Source organism: Ornithorhynchus anatinus, chromosome 5 (genome assembly GCF_004115215.2).
Source record: "Ornithorhynchus anatinus isolate Pmale09 chromosome 5, mOrnAna1.pri.v4, whole genome shotgun sequence".
Classification (NCBI taxonomy): domain Eukaryota; kingdom Metazoa; phylum Chordata; class Mammalia; order Monotremata; family Ornithorhynchidae; genus Ornithorhynchus; species Ornithorhynchus anatinus.
In genome coordinates, this window is record NC_041732.1 from 103,882,121 (window position 1) to 103,902,198 (window position 20,078).

The window sequence follows — 20,078 nt, forward strand, 5'->3', positions numbered from 1 at the left end:
GGCTGACCGCGAGCTCCTCGCGGGCAGGCAATGTCTCCGTTCATCCTTCCGTCGTCCTCTCCCAAGCGCTTAGCCTCGCGCTCTGCGCACGGTAAGTCTCGTCCGTTCATTCAGTCGTATTTCCTGAGCGCTTACTGTGTGCAGAGCGCTGGACTAAGCGCTTGGAAAGTCCAATTGGGCAACAGAGAGAGACCATCCCTACCCAACGACGGGCTCACAGTCTAGAAGGGGGAGACAGACAACAAAACCAAACAAGTAGACAGGCATCGCTACCAATAAAACAGATATATAGAATTCTAGATATCTACACATCATTAATAAAATAGAGCAATAAATACGTACAAATATATCCAAGCGCTGTGGGGTGGGGAGGGGAGTAGAGCAGAGGGAGGGAGTCGGGGCGATGGGGAGGGGAGGGGGAACAGAGGGAAAGGGAGGGCTCAGTCTGGGAAGGCTTCCTGGAGGAGGTGACCTCCCAGGAGGGCTTTGAAGGGGGGAAGTGAGCTAGTTTGGCGGATGTGAGGAGGGAGGGCTTTCCAGGGAAGAGGAAGGACAGGGGGCAGGGGTCGGCGGCGGGCCGGGCGAGCCGGAGGCCCGGGGAGGAGGCGAGCGGCGGCGGAGGAGCGGAGTGTGCGGCCCGGGGTGGAGGAGGAGGAGGAGAGAAGGGAGGGGAGGGAGGAGGGGGCCGGGGGATGGACGGCTTTGAAACCAAGCGCTCGGTAAATACGATGACTGAATAATGAACTGACCACCTGCGAATACCTGGGGTGCTCCACACACGGTCCCCAGCACTCAGCACGGCGCTCTGCACAAGGTAGACTGGAAGCTCCTTGAGACCGTATCTACTAACTCTATTGGACGCTTCCAAGCGTTCGGCCCAGTGCTCTGCACCTAGTAGGCTGTCAGCTCCTTAACAATAATCATAACGATGATGGTATCTGTTCAGTGCTTACTATCTGCCAAGCACCGGACTAAGCACGGGGTAGAGAAAACCCCCCTTCTCTCCCTTCTAGACTGTGAACTCAGTGTTGGGTAGGGATTGTCTCCATCTGTTCCCGAACTGTACTTTCCAAGCGCTTAGTACAGTGCTCTGCACATGGTAAGCGCTCAGTAAATACGATTGAGTGAACAAAAAAATCATCAGGTCCCACATGGGACTCACAGTCTAAGGAGGAGGGAGAACCGGGATCGAATGCCCATTTTGCAGATGAAAAACTGAGGCACAGAGAAGTTAAGTGACTTGCCCAGGGTCACGCAACAGGCAAGTGGAGGAGCCGGGATTAGAACCCATGTCCTTTTTGACTTTGAGACCCATGCCCTATCCACTAGCCACACTGCTTCGTGCTGTCTCAAGTGCTTAGTAAACACCATAATAATAATAATATAGTGCACTATAACTGGAAACTTGGATCAAACTTATTAAGCACCCACTAAGCACATGGAAGAGTAAATTCTACTAGACATGATCCCTGACATGGAGGAGCTACCAGTCTAGCCTACTTTATTAATAACATTCATAAAAATAATCATGACATTTGTTAATAGTAATGTTGGTATCTGTGAAGCGCTTACTATGTGCAGAGCACTGTTCTAAGCGCTGGGGTAGACCCAGGGTCATCAGGTTGTCCCCCGTGAGGCTCCCAGTTAATCCCCATTTTCCAGATGAGGTCACTGAGGCCCAGAGAAGTGAAGTGACTTGCCCACAGTCACACCGTTGACAAGTGGCAGAGCCGGGATTTGAACCCGTGACCTCTGACTCCGAAGCCCGGGCTCTTTCCACTGAGCCACGCTGCTTCCCCAAGTGTTACTCTGTACCAAGCACTGGGTTAAATGCTGGGGTAGAAATAAGTTAATCGAGTCAGACACAGGGGAGTTTAGAATCCAGTAGCTAGACACAAGAAACCCAAGGCAAAAATAATAGGCAAAAGTGAATAATAATAATGAAAATGATAACGATAATGATAATGGTGGTATTCAGTGCTTACTCTGTGCCAGGCACTGTACTAAGCACTGAGGTAGATACGGGATTATCAGGTCCCACGTGGGACTCACAGTCTGCCTACGTCCTGCCTCTGGCCTGGACGGCCCTCCCTCCTCAAATCCCACACAAAATGGCTCTCCCTCCCTTCCAAGCCTTACTGAAGGCCCACCTCCTCCAAGAGGCCCTCCCAGACTAAGCCCCACTTTTCCTCTTCTCCCCCTCCCTTCTGCGTCACCCCGACTTGCTCCCTTTGCTCTTCCTCCCTCCCAGCCCCACATCCCGTATGTCCACATCTGTCATTTTATTTGTATTGATGCCTTTGTACTTATAGTGATATCTGTCTCTGCTCCCCCCAAACTGTGAGCTCACTGTGGGTAGGGATTGTCACTCTTTAGTGTTATATTGTACTTTCCCAAGCGCTTAGTCCAGTGAGAGCACGGGCTTTGGAGTCAGGGCTCATGAGTTCGAATCCCAGCTCTGCCACTTGTCAGCTGTGTGACTGTGGGCGAGTCACTTCACTTCTCTGGGCCTCAGTTCCCTCATCTGGAAAATGGGGATTAAGACTGTGAGCCCCACGTGGGACAACCTGATTCCCCTATGTCTACCCCAGCGCTTAGAACAGTGCTCTGCACATGGTAAGCGCTTAACAAATACCAACATTATTATTATTATAGTAAATATTTAATAAATACGATTGAATGAAGGAAGGAAGGAAGGAACCAGATGTGGCAGATGCATTCTCTGCCCAAAGGGCAAAACCTCTCGCCAAAATCTTGGGGGTTTTTACCGGGTGGATCGTAAATTCAAAGACAGTTGCTTCCTCGGACGAGGACGGTCTCGCCAAATGGCCTCCAAGTGACGGACACCGGGTTCGGTTCCGGATCGGAGGTCACAGGGGGAGAGGCGGGCCTGAGGTGCCCCAGATCCCATCAGGCAGGCTCGACCCCCTCGGAGTTCCCGCCCGATTTATCTGTTGGCAGCTGGACGGTTGCGGGAGGAGGAGCGGCATCCCTGCCACCGAGGTCCCCTCCCCACCTCAGGGCCTGGCGGGGTGGGACCTGATCCAAATCCAGCGGCCCGGCGGCCCCCAAATGGACCAGAATCCTCGGGGATGAATTTATTATTATTACTACAGATACTACTAATAATAACTGCGGTATTTGTTAAGCGCATCCCCTTGATTCTATTTATCGTGATTATGTTGTCTTGTTTTTGTCCGTCTGTCTCCCCCAGTTAGACTGTGAGCCCGTCACTGGGCAGGGATTGTCTCTATCTGTTGCCAAATTGTCCATTCCAAGCGCTTAGTACAGTGCTCTGCACATAGTAAGCGCTCAATAAATACTATTCAATGAATGAATGAGTGAATGCCAGGCGCTGTAATAATAATAATGGTATTTGTTAAGCACTTACTAGGAGCCAAGCACTGTTCTAGGTGCTGGGGTAGGTACAAGGTCATCAGGTTGTCCCACATGGGGCTCACAGTCTTAATCCCCATTTTATAGATGAGGTCACTGAGGCCCAGAGAAGTGAAGTGACTGGCCCAAGGTCCCCCGGGAGACAAGGGGCAGAGCCAGGATTAGAACCCACGACCTCTGACTCCCAAGTCTGTGTTCTTTCCACTAAGCCACGCTGCTTCACACATACCGCCCTTTCTGGCACTGGGCTCTGAGGGAGATAACAATAATAATAATAATAATAATGATGGCATCCGTTAAGCGCTCACTATGTGCAAAGCACTGTTCTAAGCACTGGGGAGCATACAAGGTGATCAGGTTGCCCCACGTGGGGCTCAAAGTTTTACTCCCCGTTTTGCAGATGAGGTCACCGAGGCCCAGAGAAGTGAAGTGACTTGCTCAAAGTCACCCAGCTGACAAGCGGGGGAGCTGGGATTTGAACCCACGACCCCTGACTCCCAAGCCGGGGCTCCTTCCACTGAGCCACGCTGCTTCTCTACGATGGAGCGGGTGGGTGGAGGGAGGAGGGTAAGGGCCTGCTCTTCTCTTCACTTTGGAGTCGCTCAAAGTAAACACACCAGAATGCCCAGAAACAAGCAGTCTGAGGGAGGGAAAGCACGGGAGTGCCCCGGGGCCCAAACGCCTGACATTTGGACTAACCGACTTTACAAAACCCCAAACTCCGGAGACGCAGAAGCAGCGGCGGCCTCTGGTTTAATAATAATGATGGTATCTGTTAAGCGCTTACTATGTGCAAAACACTTTTCTAAGCGCTGCGGGGGGATACAAGGTGATCAGGTTGTCCCACGTGAGGCTCCCAGTCTTCATCCCCCTTTTATAGATGAGGTCACTGAGGCTCAGAGAAGTGAAGTGACTTGCCCAAAGTCACACAGCTGACAAGCGGCGGAGCCGGGATTAGAACCCATGACCTCTAACTCCCAAACCCGGGCGCTTTCCACTGAGCCACGCTGCTTCTCTGATACCTTCTTCTTTAATACTAATACCAATGATGGTTTTGTTAAGCTCTTAATAATAATAATAATGTTGGTATCTGTTAAGCACTTACTATGTGCAGAGCACTGTTCTAAGCGCTGGGGTAGACACAGGGGAATCAGGTTGTCCCACGTGGGGCTCACAGTCTTAATCCCCATTTTACAGATGAGGTCACCGAGGCACAGAGAAGTGAAGCGACTTGCCCACAGTCACACAGCTGACACGTGGCAGAGCCGGGATTCGAACCCATGACGTCTGATTCCAAAGCCCGTGCTCTTTCCACTGAACCATGCTGCTTCTCTTACTATGAGCCAAGCACTGTTCTAAGCACTGGAGTAAATACCAGCTACTCAGGTTGGGCGCAGTCCCTGTCCCCCGTGGGGCTCACAGTCTCAATCCCCATTTTACAGATGAGGGAACTGAGGCCCAGAGAAGTGAAGGGACTCTCCCGAGGTCGCACAGCAGATGAGTGGAGGTACCGGGATTAGAACCCAGATCCTTCCGACTCCCAGACCCGTGCCCTCTCCACTAGGCCGTACTGCGACTCCGGTATAATTATCATTGCCATCGTTGCGCTGTTTGTTAAGCGTTCATTCAATAGTATTTATTGAGCTCTTACTATGTGCAGAGCACTGTACTAAGCGCTTGGAACGAACAAGTCGGCAACAGATAGAGACGGTCCCCGCCGTTGGACGGGCTCACGGTCCGATCGGGGGAGACGGACGGACGAGAACAACGGCGATAGATAGAGTCGAGGGAAAGAACGTCTCGTAGAGACGATGGCGACGAAATAGCATCGAGGCGATGTACATTTCATTAACAAAATAAATAGGGTGATGGAAATATATACGGTCGAGCGGACGAGTACGGTGCCGAGGGGATGGGAAGGGAGAGGGGGAGGAGCGGAGGGAGATGGGGGGAAAAGAGGGTTTAGCTGCGGAGAGGTGAAGGGGGGGCGGTAGAGGGAGTAGAGGGAGAAGAGGAGCTCGGTCTGGGAAGGCCTCTCGGAGGAGGTGAGTTTGAAGTAGGGTTTCGAAGAGGGGAAGGGAATCGGTTCGGCGGAGGCGAGGAGGGAGGGCGTTCCGGGACCGCGGGAGGACGCGGCCCGGGGGTCGACGGCGGGACGGGCGAGACCGGGGGACGGCGAGGAGGCGGGCGGCGGAGGAGCGGAGCGTGCGGGGCGGGCGGTGGAAAGAGCGAAGGGAGGAGAGGTAGGAGGGGGCGAGGTGACGGAGAGCCTCGAAGCCCAGAGTGAGGAGTTTCTGTTTGGAGCGGAGGTCGACGGGCGACCACCGGAGTTGTTTAAGAAGGGGAGTGACGGGCCCAGATCGTTCCTGCGGGAAGATGAGCCGGGCGGCGGAGTGAAGGACAGACCGGAGCGGGGCGAGAGAGGAGGGAGGGAGGTCGGAGAGAAGGCCGACACGGTAGTCTAGCCGGGATATGACGAGAGCCCGTAGCGGTAAGGTAGCCGTTTGGGTGGAGAGGAGAGGGCGGATCTTGGCGATATTGTAGAGGTGAAACCGGCGTCTACTATGTGCCGAGCCCCCATCTAAGCGCTGAGGTAGAGACGAATTAATCTCGCAGTCCCCGTCCCACGTGGGGCTCGCGGTCTGTGTCCGACCCGATGGCCTCGCGACACCTCCGGCGCTCAGTACGGTGCTGGGCCTTTGGGAAGCGCCTCGCAAATGCCGTAGGATAGGAAGAGAGGCGGGAAATTGGATCAGGGAAGCGGGAGCTATGGCGAGCTGACCTCCATCCAGGAAGTGGAGTCCACATGAAGACACATTCTGGAAGATTGGGAAGTCCATCTCCTCCAAGAAGCCTTCCCTGGCTGCGCCCTCCTTTCCTCTTTTCCCCCTCCCTTCTGCGTCGCCCGGACTCGCTCCCTTTCTTCGTCCCCCCTTCCCAGCCCCGCACCACTTATGTCCATAACTGTCATTTTATTTATTTCTATTCATATCTGCCTCCCCCTCTCGACTGTCAGCTCGTTGTGGGCAGGGAATGTGTCTGTTATATCCTCACAGGCAGCTTGGCCTGGTGGCTGGAGCCCGGGCCTGGGAGTCCGAAGGACCTGGGTTCTAATCCCGGCTCCGCCCCTTGTCTGCTGGGTGACCTTGGGAAAGTCAGTTCACTTCTCTGGGCCTCGGTTCCCTCATCTGGAAAATGGGGATTAAGACTGTGTGCCTCACGTGGGACAACCTGATTACCCGGTAAATCTACCCCAGTGCTTAGAACAGTGCTCTGCACATAGTAAGCGTTTAACAAATACCAACATTATTATTAACTCTATTGTCCTCTCCCAAGCCCCATGTGGGACAGAGACTGTGTCCAACCTAATTACCTTGCATCTACCCCAGCGCTTAGAACAGTGCCTGGAACACAGTAAGTGCTTAATGAATACCATTTAAAAAACAACAAACCCCAAAAACCAAGCCTGTGGTCTAAAGGGGAAGATACATTAATAGAACTAATTCATAATATATAATTTATAAACATTTATTGCTCTTGTTCTTGTCTGTCCGTCTCCCCCGATTACACCGTGAGCCCGTCAAAGGGCAGGGACTGTCTCTATCTGTTACCGATCTGTCCATTCCAAGCGCTTAGTACAGTGCCCTGCACAGAGTAAACGCTCAATAAATACTATTGAATTAATGAATGAAGTTCTCAGTACAGTGCTTTACGCTCAGCAGACTGTCAGCTCTCTGAGGGCAGGGATGGTGTCTACTGATTTTACTGGACACAACCAAGTGTTCAGTACAGTGCCAGTTCCGTGCACGTACACGTGGAAGAAACATCTGTGCACCTGTGGTGATGGAGGAAATGAATGTGCATAGAGAAGCAGTGTGGCCTAATGTTTACAGCCCCGGCCTGGGAGTCAGAAGGACCTGGGTTCTCATCCCGGCTCCGCTACCTGTCAGATGTGTGACCTTGGACAAGTCACTCCACTTCTCTGGGCCTCAGTTCCCTCATCTGGAAAATGGGGATTAAGAGTGCGAGCCCCATGTGGGACAGGGACTGGGTCCAACATGATTATCTTGTGTCTACTCCAGAGGTTAGAACAGTGCTCGGCACGTAGTAAGTTCTTAGCAAGTACCACAATAATAATAATTACCGCCTTGATTCTATTTATTTGCTATTGTTTTAATGAGATGTTCATCCCCTCGATTCTATTTATTGCCATTGTTCTCGTCTGTCCGTCTCCCCCGATTAGACCGTAAGCCCGTCAAAGGGCAGGGACTGTCTCTATCTGTTACCGATTTGTACATTCCAAGCGCTTAATACAGTGCTCTGCACATAGTAAGCGCTCAATAAATACTATTGAATGAATGAATTAATATTATTATTATCCGTGCAGTTTTGGAAGAAACTATTGTTTGCATGTGTGCTCACACACACCCTGGGCGAGTCTCTTCACTTCTCTGTGGCTCAGTTCCCTCATCTGTAAAATGGGGATTGAGACTGTGAGCCCATGTAGGACGGGGACTGGGTCCAATCCAATTTGCTTGGTTCCACCCCAGCGCTCAGTACAGTGATAATAATAATAATGTTGGTATTTGTTAAGCGCTCACTATGTGCCGAGCACTGTTCTAAGCGCTGCGGTAGACATAGGGGAATCAGGTTGTCCCACGTGGGGCTCACAGTCTTCATCCCCATTTTACAGATGAGGGAACTGAGGCACAGAGAAGTTAAGTGACTCGCCCACAGTCACACAGCCGACAAGTGGCAGAGCTGGGATTCGAACTCATGAGCCCTGACTCCAAAGCCCGTGCTCTTTCCACTGAGCCACGCTGCTTCTCCAGTGCTTCTTCTCCACGCTGCTTCTTCTACACTACACTTCTACACTGCTAGACTGCTACACTGCTACACTTCTTCTCCACGCTGCTTCTACAGTGCCTGGCACAAAGTAAGCACTTAACAAATACCACAATAAAACCAAATCAAACACCGCAAGAACACCAGCCTGAGTTTCCCCGAATACAGGCTTTTATGACTTGTATCCTAACACACTGTAGAAGATCAAGTGCTTAGGAGAGCGCTCTGCACCCAGTCAGCGCTCAATAAGTACGAGTGAATGAATCAATATGATTGAATTCCTCTATATCCTAAAGCACAGAGGAAAATCCAACCGAAAGGAATCAAGGCAGCACAATCTCTCCTCCCTCTCCATCCTAAAATCGCCTCCTTCCTCTCCCCCCCGCCTTCTCCCACTCCCCACTTTGAGTCATCTTTAGGTTTGGCCGAAGCTTTCGAGCCTATCTACTGAGCGCTTACCGTGCGCAGAGCTTTGAGGCCTCAACGGCTCTTCCGGAAACCCGCTCACCTCCGACCGTCACGAAGCTCCACTTCAAAGTCCCCCCGGTCCCCCGTTTTGGATTTTCCAACCCAGGGGTCTCCGTCCCCATTAATTCCATCCTCTTGGAGAGCTCCCAGAACTGTCAATCGTATCATAATTCCGTTTATTCAGCAAACACAGTCATTAGGGGCGGCGAGGCCTTGGCCCCGGCTGCTTTGAATTACACAGAGGATGGATTCTTCTTTGAAGGCTGCCATTTTTCTAATCACAAAATGCAGTTAGAGCCCTGGGCGGGAGCTTAGCAGAATTCATGCGTCTGGGTTTCATTTTTTTTTTCCCCCCTTTCCTATGTTGTCGAAAATCAAAATCGTGACAGGAGGGTAACGGGCTGAGAAGTTGGCCCGGAGGGGAAAAACACTTCCTTTTTGTCAAAACTTTTAAGTCTAAACTCTCCTCCCACTCCCCCCTCCATCTCCCGTCCGAGCCCCATCTCTAGCTCCCCCAGATTCCTTTAGAACAGTGCCCGGCACGTAGTAAGTGCTTAATAAATACCATAATTATCATTTAGCTCTCCGGACCCTGGGCTGGCCTTTCATTTTGACTTCCCGGAGGCGTTATCTGTTATGAGATCTGATTTTCACAGATATCAAAGTGAGGCCCAGAGAGATTATTATTATTATTAATAATAATGATGGCATTTGTTAAGCACTTACTAAACAAGAGAAGCAGCGTGGCTCAGTGGAAAGTTTGGGGAGTCAGAGGTCATGGGTTCAAATCCTGGCTCTGCCGGATTTGGGCGAGTCACTTAACTTCTCTTGTGCCTCAGTGACCTCATCTGTAAAATGGGGATGAAGACCGTGAGCCGAACGTGGGACAACATGATCACCTCGTATCCACCCAGCGCTTAGAACAGTGCTTTGCACATAGTAAGCGCTTTACAAATGCCATCATTCATCAAAAATAATGATGATCATAACAGTGGCATTTGTTCAGCCCTTACTCTGTTCCAAGCACTGTACTAAGTTCTGGGGAGGATACAAGCAAATCAGGATGAACACAGTTTTTGTCCCACATTCATTCATTCAATCGTATTTACTCAGCGCTTACTGTGTGCAGACCACTGTACTAAGCGCTTGGGAGTGTATGATAAAAAGACACATTCCCTGCCCACAATGAGCTGACAGCCCAGAGGGGGAGACAGACATTAATAGAAATAAATAGATAAATTAGAGATATGGACAGAAGTGGTGTGGGGTTGGGGGAGGGGGATGAAGAAAGGGAGCAAGTCAGGGTGCTGCAGAAGGGAGTGGGAGAAGAGGAAAGGAGGGCGCAGTCAGGGAAGCCTTCTTGGAGGAGATGGGTTTCCAATAAGGGTTTGGAGGTGGGGGAGAGTCACCGTGTGTGGGATTTGAGGCGGGAGGACCTTCGGGGCCAGAGGCGGGACGTGGGCCGGGGGTCGGCGGTGGGACGGACGAGCCGGAGGCCCGGGGAGGAGGCGAGCGGCGGCGAAGGAGCGGAGTGTGCGGCCCGGGATGGAGGAGGAGGAGAGAAGGGAGGGGAGGAGGGAGGGGGCCGGGGGATGGACCGGCTTTAAAGCCGACGGGAACCAGTTTTTGTTTGATGTCAAGGTGGATGGGCGACCGCTGGAGGTTCTTAAGGAGGTGGGAAACATGGTCTCAACGTTTTTGTAGGAAAATGACGCGGGCAGCAGAGTGCAGTTTGGGTTTGAGTGGGGAGAGACAGGAGGCCGGGAAGTCAGCGAGGAGGTAAGAACTCTCCCCTTCGACTGTGTTCCCATGTGGGAACAGGGACTTTGTTCTATCTGATCATATTGCATCTACCCCAGCACTCACCACGCTGCTTGGCACATAGTAAACATTTAAATACCCTAACTACGCTTTGATACTTCTCTGAATGAAGTTGGCGAATAACTTCGTCAAGTGGGCAAGCCACTTGTCTGGGCCTCAGCTCCTTATTCTGTAAAATGGGGGATTAAGACCGTGAACCCCACGTGGGACAGGGACTGTGTTCAACCTGATTACCTTCTACCTACCCCGGCGCTTAGTAAAGTGCCCGACCCACAGAAAGTATCAAATAATGCCGACCCCTTCATCCTCCCCACCCCCAAAAAAATTACTATGGTGTTTTTCACTTCTCCACAATACCTTCCCATCAGCGAGCTAATTTTGTCCACACAACACACCCGTGAGGTGAGGTAAGAAGGGAAAGAAATTATTATCCCGGTTCTACAGGTGAGAAAACAGATGCCCAGAGAGGTTAAGCGGCTTTCCCAAGGTCACACAGCAGGGCAGCGGCCAAGTCGGAAGTAAAATCCAGGTGTCCCGCTTCCCATACCGGTGTTCTTTCCATCACGCCATGTTTCCATCGCTTGCACTGTTGATTCACTTCCCCGAAGGTCCACTCTGACCCCCTGATCCTCCGTCTGCCGCCTTTCCTCATTCCCATCCCGCTGAGTCAGGGATGGCGACGCTTTGGGCGTCACCGCCGTGCCGGCCGTGATCCCCATTAACAAGGACACAGTCGCCCTTCGGGTTCAAAGACGTCTCCACTACTTTTTATTTTTTTATGGCATCTGCTAAGCGCTTACCCTGTGCCAGGCACTGTCCTGAACACTGGGGTAGACCCAAGCTAATCGGGTCGGACACAGTCCCTGTCCCACGTGGGGCTCACGGTCTTCATCCCCGTTTTCCAGAGGAGGCAGCTGAGGCCCAGAGAAGCCAAGTGACCTCCCTAAGGGCGCACGGTAGACCAGTGGCGGAGGAGGGATTAGAACCCAGGTCCTCCTGTCTCCCAGGCCCAGGCTCCATCCATTAGGCCACGCGGCTTCTCCGCTGGGGGTGAAGGCCACCCGGGAGCGCATGTGGGAGGGGAAAGATTTCCAATCAACAACCAGAGGGTCTGAGGGTCAGGGGATAGCTCTGGGGCGTTGAAACCAACAGGAAACTTACAGAGGCACCAAGGAAATAATCCCCGTGTCCTGGGACAATCCACTTGATGGTAAATAATGTTGGTATTTGTTAAGCGCTTACTATGCGCAGAGCACCGTTCTAAGCGCTGGGGGAGATACAGGGTCATCAGGTTGTCCCACGCGAGGCTCACGGTTAATCCCCATCTGACAGATGAGGTAACTGAGGCTCTGGGAAGTGACTTGCCCACAGTCACCCAGCTGACAAGGGGCAGAGCCGGGATTCGAAGCCACGACCTCTGACTCCCAAGCCCGGGCTCTTTCCACTGAGCCACGCTGCTTCTCTAAACTTCCAGGTAAACTCCTGGAGGGCAGACATCGTGTCTATTAACTCTGTTGTCCCCTCCCAAGCACTCAGTACAGTACACCGTAGCTCCTTGAAGGCAGGGATTGTGCCTTCTAACCTCATGATACTCGCCCAAGTGCTCAGTACGGCGCTCTGCCCACGGTTGCCTGTCACCTCCCTGAGAGCAAGGATCTTGTCAGAAAAGCAGCATGGCCTAGTGGCAAGAGCTCAGGCTTGGGAGTCAGAGGACGTGGCTTCATTCATTCAATCGTATTGATTGAGCGCTTACTGTGCGCTGAGCACTGGACTTAGCGCTTGGAAAGTACGATTTGGCAACAAATAGTGACAATCCCTGTGGGTTCTCATCCCCGCTCCGCCGCTCGTCTGCTGGGCGACCCTGGGCAAGTCGCTTCACTTCTCTGTGCTCCGGTCCCCTCGTCTGTCAAAGGGGGATGGAGACCGTGAGCCCCATCTGGGACTGCGTCCAACCTGATTACTTTGGATCAACCCAAGCGCTTAGAACAGTGCTTGGCGCGTGGTTAAGCACTTCACACCATTATTATTATTATTATTAACTCTACTGTACTTTTTCTCAAGTGCTCTGTACAGTGCTCTGAACCCAGTTGACTGTCAGCTCTTCGAGGGCGGCAGGGATCACGTCTACCAACTCTATTGGACTCTCCCAAGCGCTCAGTATAGTGCTCTGCACACAACAGACCGTCAGCTCTTTGAGGGCAGGAACCGTGTCACCTAACTCAACGGGACTCAGAAGGGAGTCGGGACCTGGGCTCCCGTCCCAGCTCCGCCACTTGTCTGCTTCATTCCTTCATCTTCTAGACCGTGAGCCCGTTGTTGGGTAGGGATGGTCTCTATCTGTTGCCCAACTGTCTTTTCCAAGCGCTTAGGACAGTGCTCTGCACACAGGGAGCGCTCAATAAATACGATTGAGTGAACGAATTCCTTCAACTGTATTTATTAAGCGCTTGGAAAGTACAATTCGGCAGCAAAGAGAGACAATCCTTACCCCAAAATGGGGTCAAAGTCTAGAAGGGGGGAGACAGGCAACAAAACAAGTCAACAGGCGTCAATAGCATCAATATAAATAAATAGAATAAGATATATATATATATATATATACATCCGAACAAATAAACAGGCATTCATATAAATAAATAGAATTATAGATACGTACATATATAGACACACAAGTTCTGTGGGGCGCGGAGAGGGGGTAGAGCAAAGGGGCCGAGTCGGGGCGATGGGAGGGGGAGCCGAGGAGAAGGGGGCTTAGTCTGGGAAGGCTGCTGTGGGACCTTAATAATTATAATGGCATTTGTTAAGTATTTACTATGTGCCAGGCACTATATTAGGCGCTGGGATGGATATGAGCAAATCGGGTCGGACCCGGTAATAATAATAATAATAATAATAATGATGATGGTATTTGTTAAGCGCTTACTATGTGCAAGGCACCGTTCTAAGTGCCGGGGGGATACAAGGTGATCGGGTTGTCCCACGTGGGACAGTCTTCATCCCCATTTGACAGATGAGGTGACTGAGGCACAGAGAAGTGAAGTGACTTGCCCACCGTCACACAGCCGATAAGTGGCGGAGCCGGGATTAGAACCCATGACCTTTGACTCCCAAGCCTGGGCTCTTGCCACCGAGCCGCGCTGCTTCTCTAATAATAATGATAATAATGGTATCGGTTAAGCGCTTACTATGTGCCGAGCACTATTCTAAGCACTGGCGTAGACACAGGGTAATCAGGTGGTCCCACGTGGGGCTCGCCGTCTCGATCCCCATTTTCCAGATGAGGGAACTGAGGCCCAGAGAAGTGAAGTGACTTGCCCACAGTCACACAGTTGCCAAGTGGCAGAGCCGGGATTCGAACCCATGACCTCTGACTCCACTGAGCCACAGCAGACAAGTGGCGGGATTAGGGCTCATGACCTCCGAACTCACAGGCCCGGGCTCTAACCACTAAGCTACGATGCATGACCTTAGGCAAGTCACTTCACTTCTCCGGGCCTCAGTTCCCTCATCTGGAAAACGGGGATGAAGACTGGGAGCCCCATGTGGGACAGGGACTGTGTCCAACCCGATTATATCTGCCCCATTGCCTAGCACAGTTCCTGGCACATAGTAAGCGCTTAACCAATACCATAAAAAACCCTCCAAAACTCTCCCAAGCGCTCAGTCCAGTGTTCTGCACCCTGTAGACTGTAAACACCTCGAGAGTGGGCATCGTGTCTCCTAACGCTTACAACGCTCCGCCAAGCGCTTAGCACAGTAAAATACCGTTGATATTTGTTAGGCGCTTACAATGTGCCGAGCACCGTTCTAAACGCCGGGTAGATAAGAAGGTCGTCGGATCGTTCCACGCGGGGCTCACAGTCTTCGTCCCCCTTTTCCAGATGAGGCGACTGAGGCCCAGAGAAGCGAAGCGACTTGCCCAAGGTCCCGCGACTGACAGGCCGGGATTCGAACCCACGACCTCCGACTCCCAAGCCCGGGCTCTTTCCACCGAGCCCCGCCGCTTCTCTAAAAGCTACCGCTGTATCTCTAGACCGGAAGCTCCTTGCGGGCAGGGACTCCATCCCCACGCCGTTGTGCCGTCCTCCTCTCCCAAGCGCTCAGTACAGAGCCCCGCAGCCCGGAAGCCCCGCATAACCGCGACCGACGGGTCCGTTGCACGGATCGATTTAGAGCGGGTGAGGGGGTGGGAGACGGCGAAGAGACAGAGGCCCTCGGGAGCGCGGTCTCTGAGGAGGACGGGCAGAAGGGGTCTGGACGGAAATAGGCGGGCCGGGTGAGGAGCAGCTGCAGGCCAACGGCAAAACAGCAACGCGTGTGTCCGTGTTTGGGGGTCTGGGTGGGAAAATATTCCCCTTCCCCCCTTCAAATCCCCCATTTTCGTCCCCCGCTTCCAGCGCTTCTCCTCCGGGAGACTTCCCACCTTCCCGCTTCTCCCTGCTCTCCTTCCCCAACCCGCACGCTCCGCTCCTCTAATGCCCCCCGTCCTGCCGCCGCCCCCTCGCCCCCGTGGGATGTCCCACCCCCTTCGTGCCCGCTGTCCCCACCTTCGGAGCCCTACAGGGAGCCCGGGCTGGGGAGTCGGAGGTCATGGGTTCGAATCCCGGCTCTGCCACTTAGCTGCGGGACTGTGGGCAAGTCACTTCGGCGTGGCTCAGTGGAGAAAGAGGCCGGGCTTGGGAGTCAGAGGTCACGGGTTCGACTCCCGGCTCTGCCACTCGGCAGCTGGGTGACTGTGGGCGAGTCGCTTCACTTCTCCGGGCCTCAGGGACCTCATCTGGAAAATGGGGATTAACTGTGAGCCTCACGTGGGACGACGCGATGACCCTGTATCTCCCCCAGCGCTCAGAACATAGTACTCTGCACACAGTAAGCGCTTAACAAATACCAACATTATCATTATTATTATTATTATTCTCGGGGCCTCAGTGACCTCATCTGGAAAATGGGAATGAAGACTGGAAGCCTCACGTGGGACGACCCGATTCCCTTGAATCTCCCCCGTCGCTTGGAACAGTGCTCTGCACATAGTAAGCGCTTAACAAATGCCAACATCATCATTATTGTTATTATTATTATTATATCTCCTCCGGGAAGCCTTCCCGACTAACCTCCCATTTCTCAGTTGGTGTCTGCCCCACCCTCAGTCCAGCAGCACATGTCCATATCTATAATCTCTAATAATAATGATAATCGTGGTGTTTATTAAGCACTTACTGTGTGCCAGGCACTGCGATAATAACAACGATGTGGTATTTGTTAAGTGCACGTTGTGTGCCAGGCACTGTACTACACACTGGAGCGGAGAAGCGGCGTGGCTCAGTGGAAAGAGCCCGGGCTCGGGAGGCAGAGGTCGTGGGTTCGAATCCCAGATCTACCACTTGTCAGCTGCGTGACCTCGGGCAAATCACTTCACTTCTCTGGGCCTCAATGACCTCATCTGTAAAATGGGGATGAAGACTGTGAGCCCCACGTGGGACAACCTGATTTGCTTGTATCTACCCCAGGGCTTAGAGCAGTGTTGGCACATAGTAAGCGCTTAACAAATACCTTTTTTTTTTTCCCTCTGGGCCTCAGTGACCTCATTTGTAAAAAATGGGGATAAAGACTGTGAACCCCACATGGGACAACCTGACTACCTCGTATCTACTTCAGTGCTTAGAAAAGTGCTTGGCACATAGTAAATGCTTAACAAATACCATTATTATTATTAAAGAAACATTATTAATACTATTAATAATCACGGAAGGCTTTCTGGAGGAGAGGAGATTTCAAGAGGGCTTTGAAGGTGGGGGCGCTGGGGTTTGTTGGATACGAATGCGTAGATCTCAACCATCCCTTTCATTAAAAAAAAGTGATATTTATTAATAATAATAACGATCATTGTATTTGTTAAGTGCTTACTATGTGCCAAGCACTGTTCTAAGCGCTGGGGGAGATACAAAGTAATGAGGCTGTCCCACACGGGGCTCACAGTCTTCACCTCCATTTTCCAGGTGAGGTCAGTGAGGCCCAGAGAAGTGAAGTGACTCGCTCGCGGTCACACAGCTGACAAGTGGCGGAGCCGGGATTAGAACCCACGACCTCTGACTCCCAAGCCCGGGCTCTTCCCAGTAAGCCACGCTGCTTAAATGCTCTGTGCCAAGCACTGTACTAAGCTCTGGGGTGGATGCAAGATAACCAGTGACACAGAGACACGGTCTCTGGCCTTCTAGGCTGCAAAGTCATTGTGGGCAGGGAATGTGTCTACTATCTCTGTTGTATTGGACTCTCCCAAGTGCTTAGTCCAGTGCTCTGCACACAGTAATTGCTCAATAAATACCATTGATTGATTGATTGATGGGGCATGGGTCTGGGGGTCAGATGCGCCCGGGTTCTAATCCCAGCTCCGCCACTCATCAGCTGTGTGACCCTGGGCAAGTCACTTTACCTCTCTGAGCCTCAGTGACCTCATCTGCAAAATGGGGATGGAGACTGTGAGCCCCATGTGGGACAGGGTCTGTGTTCTTGTACCTGCCTCAGCGCTTAGAACAGTGCTTGACCCACAGTAAGCGCTCAACAAGTCCCGACTTCTCTGGGCCTCAGTTACCTCTTCTTTAAATGGGGATGAAGACCCTGAGCCCCACGAGGGACGGGGATCGGGTCCAATCTGATTAGCTTCTATCTACCCCAGCATTTGGAACAGTGCTTGGCACATAGTAAGCACCAAAGAAGTCCCATAATCATGATCATTAACAAAATCTATCATCACCACAGTCTACGTAGGAGGAGGAAGAACCGATTTCACAGACGAGGAAACCCGGAGAAGTGAAATGACTCCCCTAGAGAAAACGAAGAGTTTCTATCGCCCCCGAAGGTCCCGAACGATTTATGTTGCCCATCTGCTGGGCCGCTGCTCATTCGATCGTTCAGTGGTATTTACTGAGCGCTCGCTGTGTGCAGAGCACTGGACTAAGCGCTTGGAACGGACAATTCGGCAACGGGGAGAGACGATCCCCGCCCAACGACGGGCTCGCGGTCTAAAAGGGGGAGACGGACAACAAAGCAAAACAGGTAGGCGTCGACACCATCAGAGCTCTCTCTCGCACGGGAAGGGCAGGCGTCTGCTTATCGCTGTAATAATAATAATAATAATGTTGGTATTTGTTAAGCGCTTACTATGTGCCGAGCACTGTTCTAAGCGCTGGGGCAGATACAGGGTAATCAGTTTGTCCCACGTGAGGCTCACTGATAATCCCCATTTTACAGATGAGGTCACTGAGGCACAGAGAAGTTAAGTGACTCGCCCACAGTCACACAGCTAAGCGGCGGAGCCGGGAGTCGAACCCATGACCTCTGATTCCGAAGCCCACGCCCTTTTCACTGAGCCACGCTGCTTCTCCTCAGCGCTCAGTACAGTTCTGTGCACATGGTAAGCGCTCAATCGATAGGATGGGATGAACGAAGGACCGAAAGGGATTGTCGCTTTGGCCTCTTGTGTCAGGGCGAGCCTCCCTCTCTCCTCCCCCCACCGGCTCCCAGAGACACAATTCTCCCATCATCTGCTCAGCACATTCCTGGTCCGACTATGTCCGTCTAGCTCCCGGGAATTCCCTCCTTAACTCCGGGCCACCACATTCCTCTGGGGGTTTCGGCTCCTCCAGGAAAAGAATCGTTAACAATCGCGGGATTTGTTCAGCGCTTGTTCGGGCCGGGGTTAGGTACACGGTCACTTTACAGAGGAGGGAACTGAGGGCCGGAGAAGCCCGGCGACTCGCCCGAGGTCATTCAGCAGACACGGGGCCGAGCCGGGATTAGAACCCGGGTCCTTCTGACTTCCCAGGCCCCTGTTTTAACCGCTAGGTCGGGCCGCTTCTCCCAGTGAACCCACCGAAAGTTGCGGGATGAAATGCACGGGTGAGTTCGTAATGGGCGGGGGACGTCTCCGCCAATTCTGCCGCATTGAAATAATGATGACGATAATTATTGCGGTATTTGTTAAGCGCTTACCATGTGCCAGGCACTGTACTAAACACTGGTGTAGGTACAAGCTAATGAGGTTAGACACAGCCCCTGTCCCATATAGGGCTCCCCCAGTGTACTCTCCCAAGGGCTCAGTACGGTGTTCGGCACATAGTAAGCGCTCAATAAATTGATGTGCTAAGATAAGAATGATAATAGTACGAAAGGCACTCAGTACATAGCCTTGATGATTATTAATAATAATAATTGTGGTATTCGTTCAGTGCTTACTATGGGGCAGGCACTGTACTCAAGCGTACTCCGATTTGTACATTCCAAGCGCTTAGTACAGTGCTCTGCACATAGTAAGCGCTCAATAAATACTGTCGAATGAAATGCTGTTGAATGAAGTGCTGGAGCGGATACAAACTAATCAGGTCGGACCCAATCCCTGTCCCGCGTGGGGCTCCCAGTCTTCATCCCCATTTTCCAGATGAGGGAACTGAGGCCCAGAGAAGTGAAATGACCTGCCCAAGGTGACACCGCAGACAAGCGGCGGAGCCGAGATTAGAACCCAGGTCCTTCTGACTCCCAGGCCTGGGCTCTAGCCACTAGATCGAGGACAACAATACTTCTCTGTCCTCACTGACTCCGACGGTCTTTGTCTGCGCCAGCTATTTCGGATGTTTAACTCCCACCTCAAACCGCCCGTCTCCCGCCACCCCCATCTCTTGCCCCTATTGACCCGGGCAGCTATTTCATTGAAAAACTGAAACCCCCAGGCGAGATCTCCCTAAAATCTCCCCTCCTGGGGAAGAGGCAAGGTAATGAGGCAGGTTGGTCACAGTCTGAATCCCCATTTTACAGATGAGGTCACTGAGCCGCAGAGAAGCGGAACGACTTGCCCCAGGTTCCACAGCGGGCAAGTGGCGGAGCCCGGATTCGAACCGGGCCTGTGATCTACTACTCACCAGGCCACGGTGCTTCTCATCTTCGCCTTCCCACCCAAACCCTGTCCTCCATCCTGTCTTTCCCATCACTGTAGACGCCACCACCCTCCAGCCCGTCTCACGAGCCCATAGCCTGGACGTTATCTTCAACTCATCTCTCTCGCTCAACCCACGTATTTAATCTTTCGCCAAATCCTGTCGGTTCCGCCTCCGCCACGTCGCTAAAATCCGCCCCTCCCTCTCCGTCCAGACCGCCAGCCTGCTGGTCCGAGGACGGATTCAACCCCCTCTGACTACTGCGTCGGCCTCCTCGCTGACCTCCCTGCCTCCTGCCTCTCCCCACTCCAACACGCAACAAATATCACCCTTTTTTATTTTCCCCGACAGGGATGACGGCGATGTTCGCGTTCGTACCCAAAAGCGACGCTCCCGCCGTCAAAGCCCTTCTGAGATCTCACCGCCTCCCCGTAGCCATCCGCTCTCCCCGCCCCGGCGAGACCCCGTGATGCGCCCTTGTCGGGGTCACCGTGGCCGGCCCGGGGGGGGCAGCCGAGCCCCGGCCCCAGGCGTCCCCGGCTGGGCGACCGTGTTCCCAGGTGTCCGGCGGAATGCCGCTCTGGACCGGTCTGGGCCTCCTGGGCCACTTACACACACAAA

General features: G+C 52.6%; 1 protein-coding gene across 1 annotated transcript in view; it reads right to left on the reverse strand.

The window, feature by feature from the left end:
* The window catches only part of TGFA (transforming growth factor alpha), a 99,937-nt gene that overhangs the window by 16,009 nt on the left and 63,850 nt on the right, over window positions 1–20,078 (reverse strand). The gene's annotated exons all lie outside the window — the stretch shown is intronic.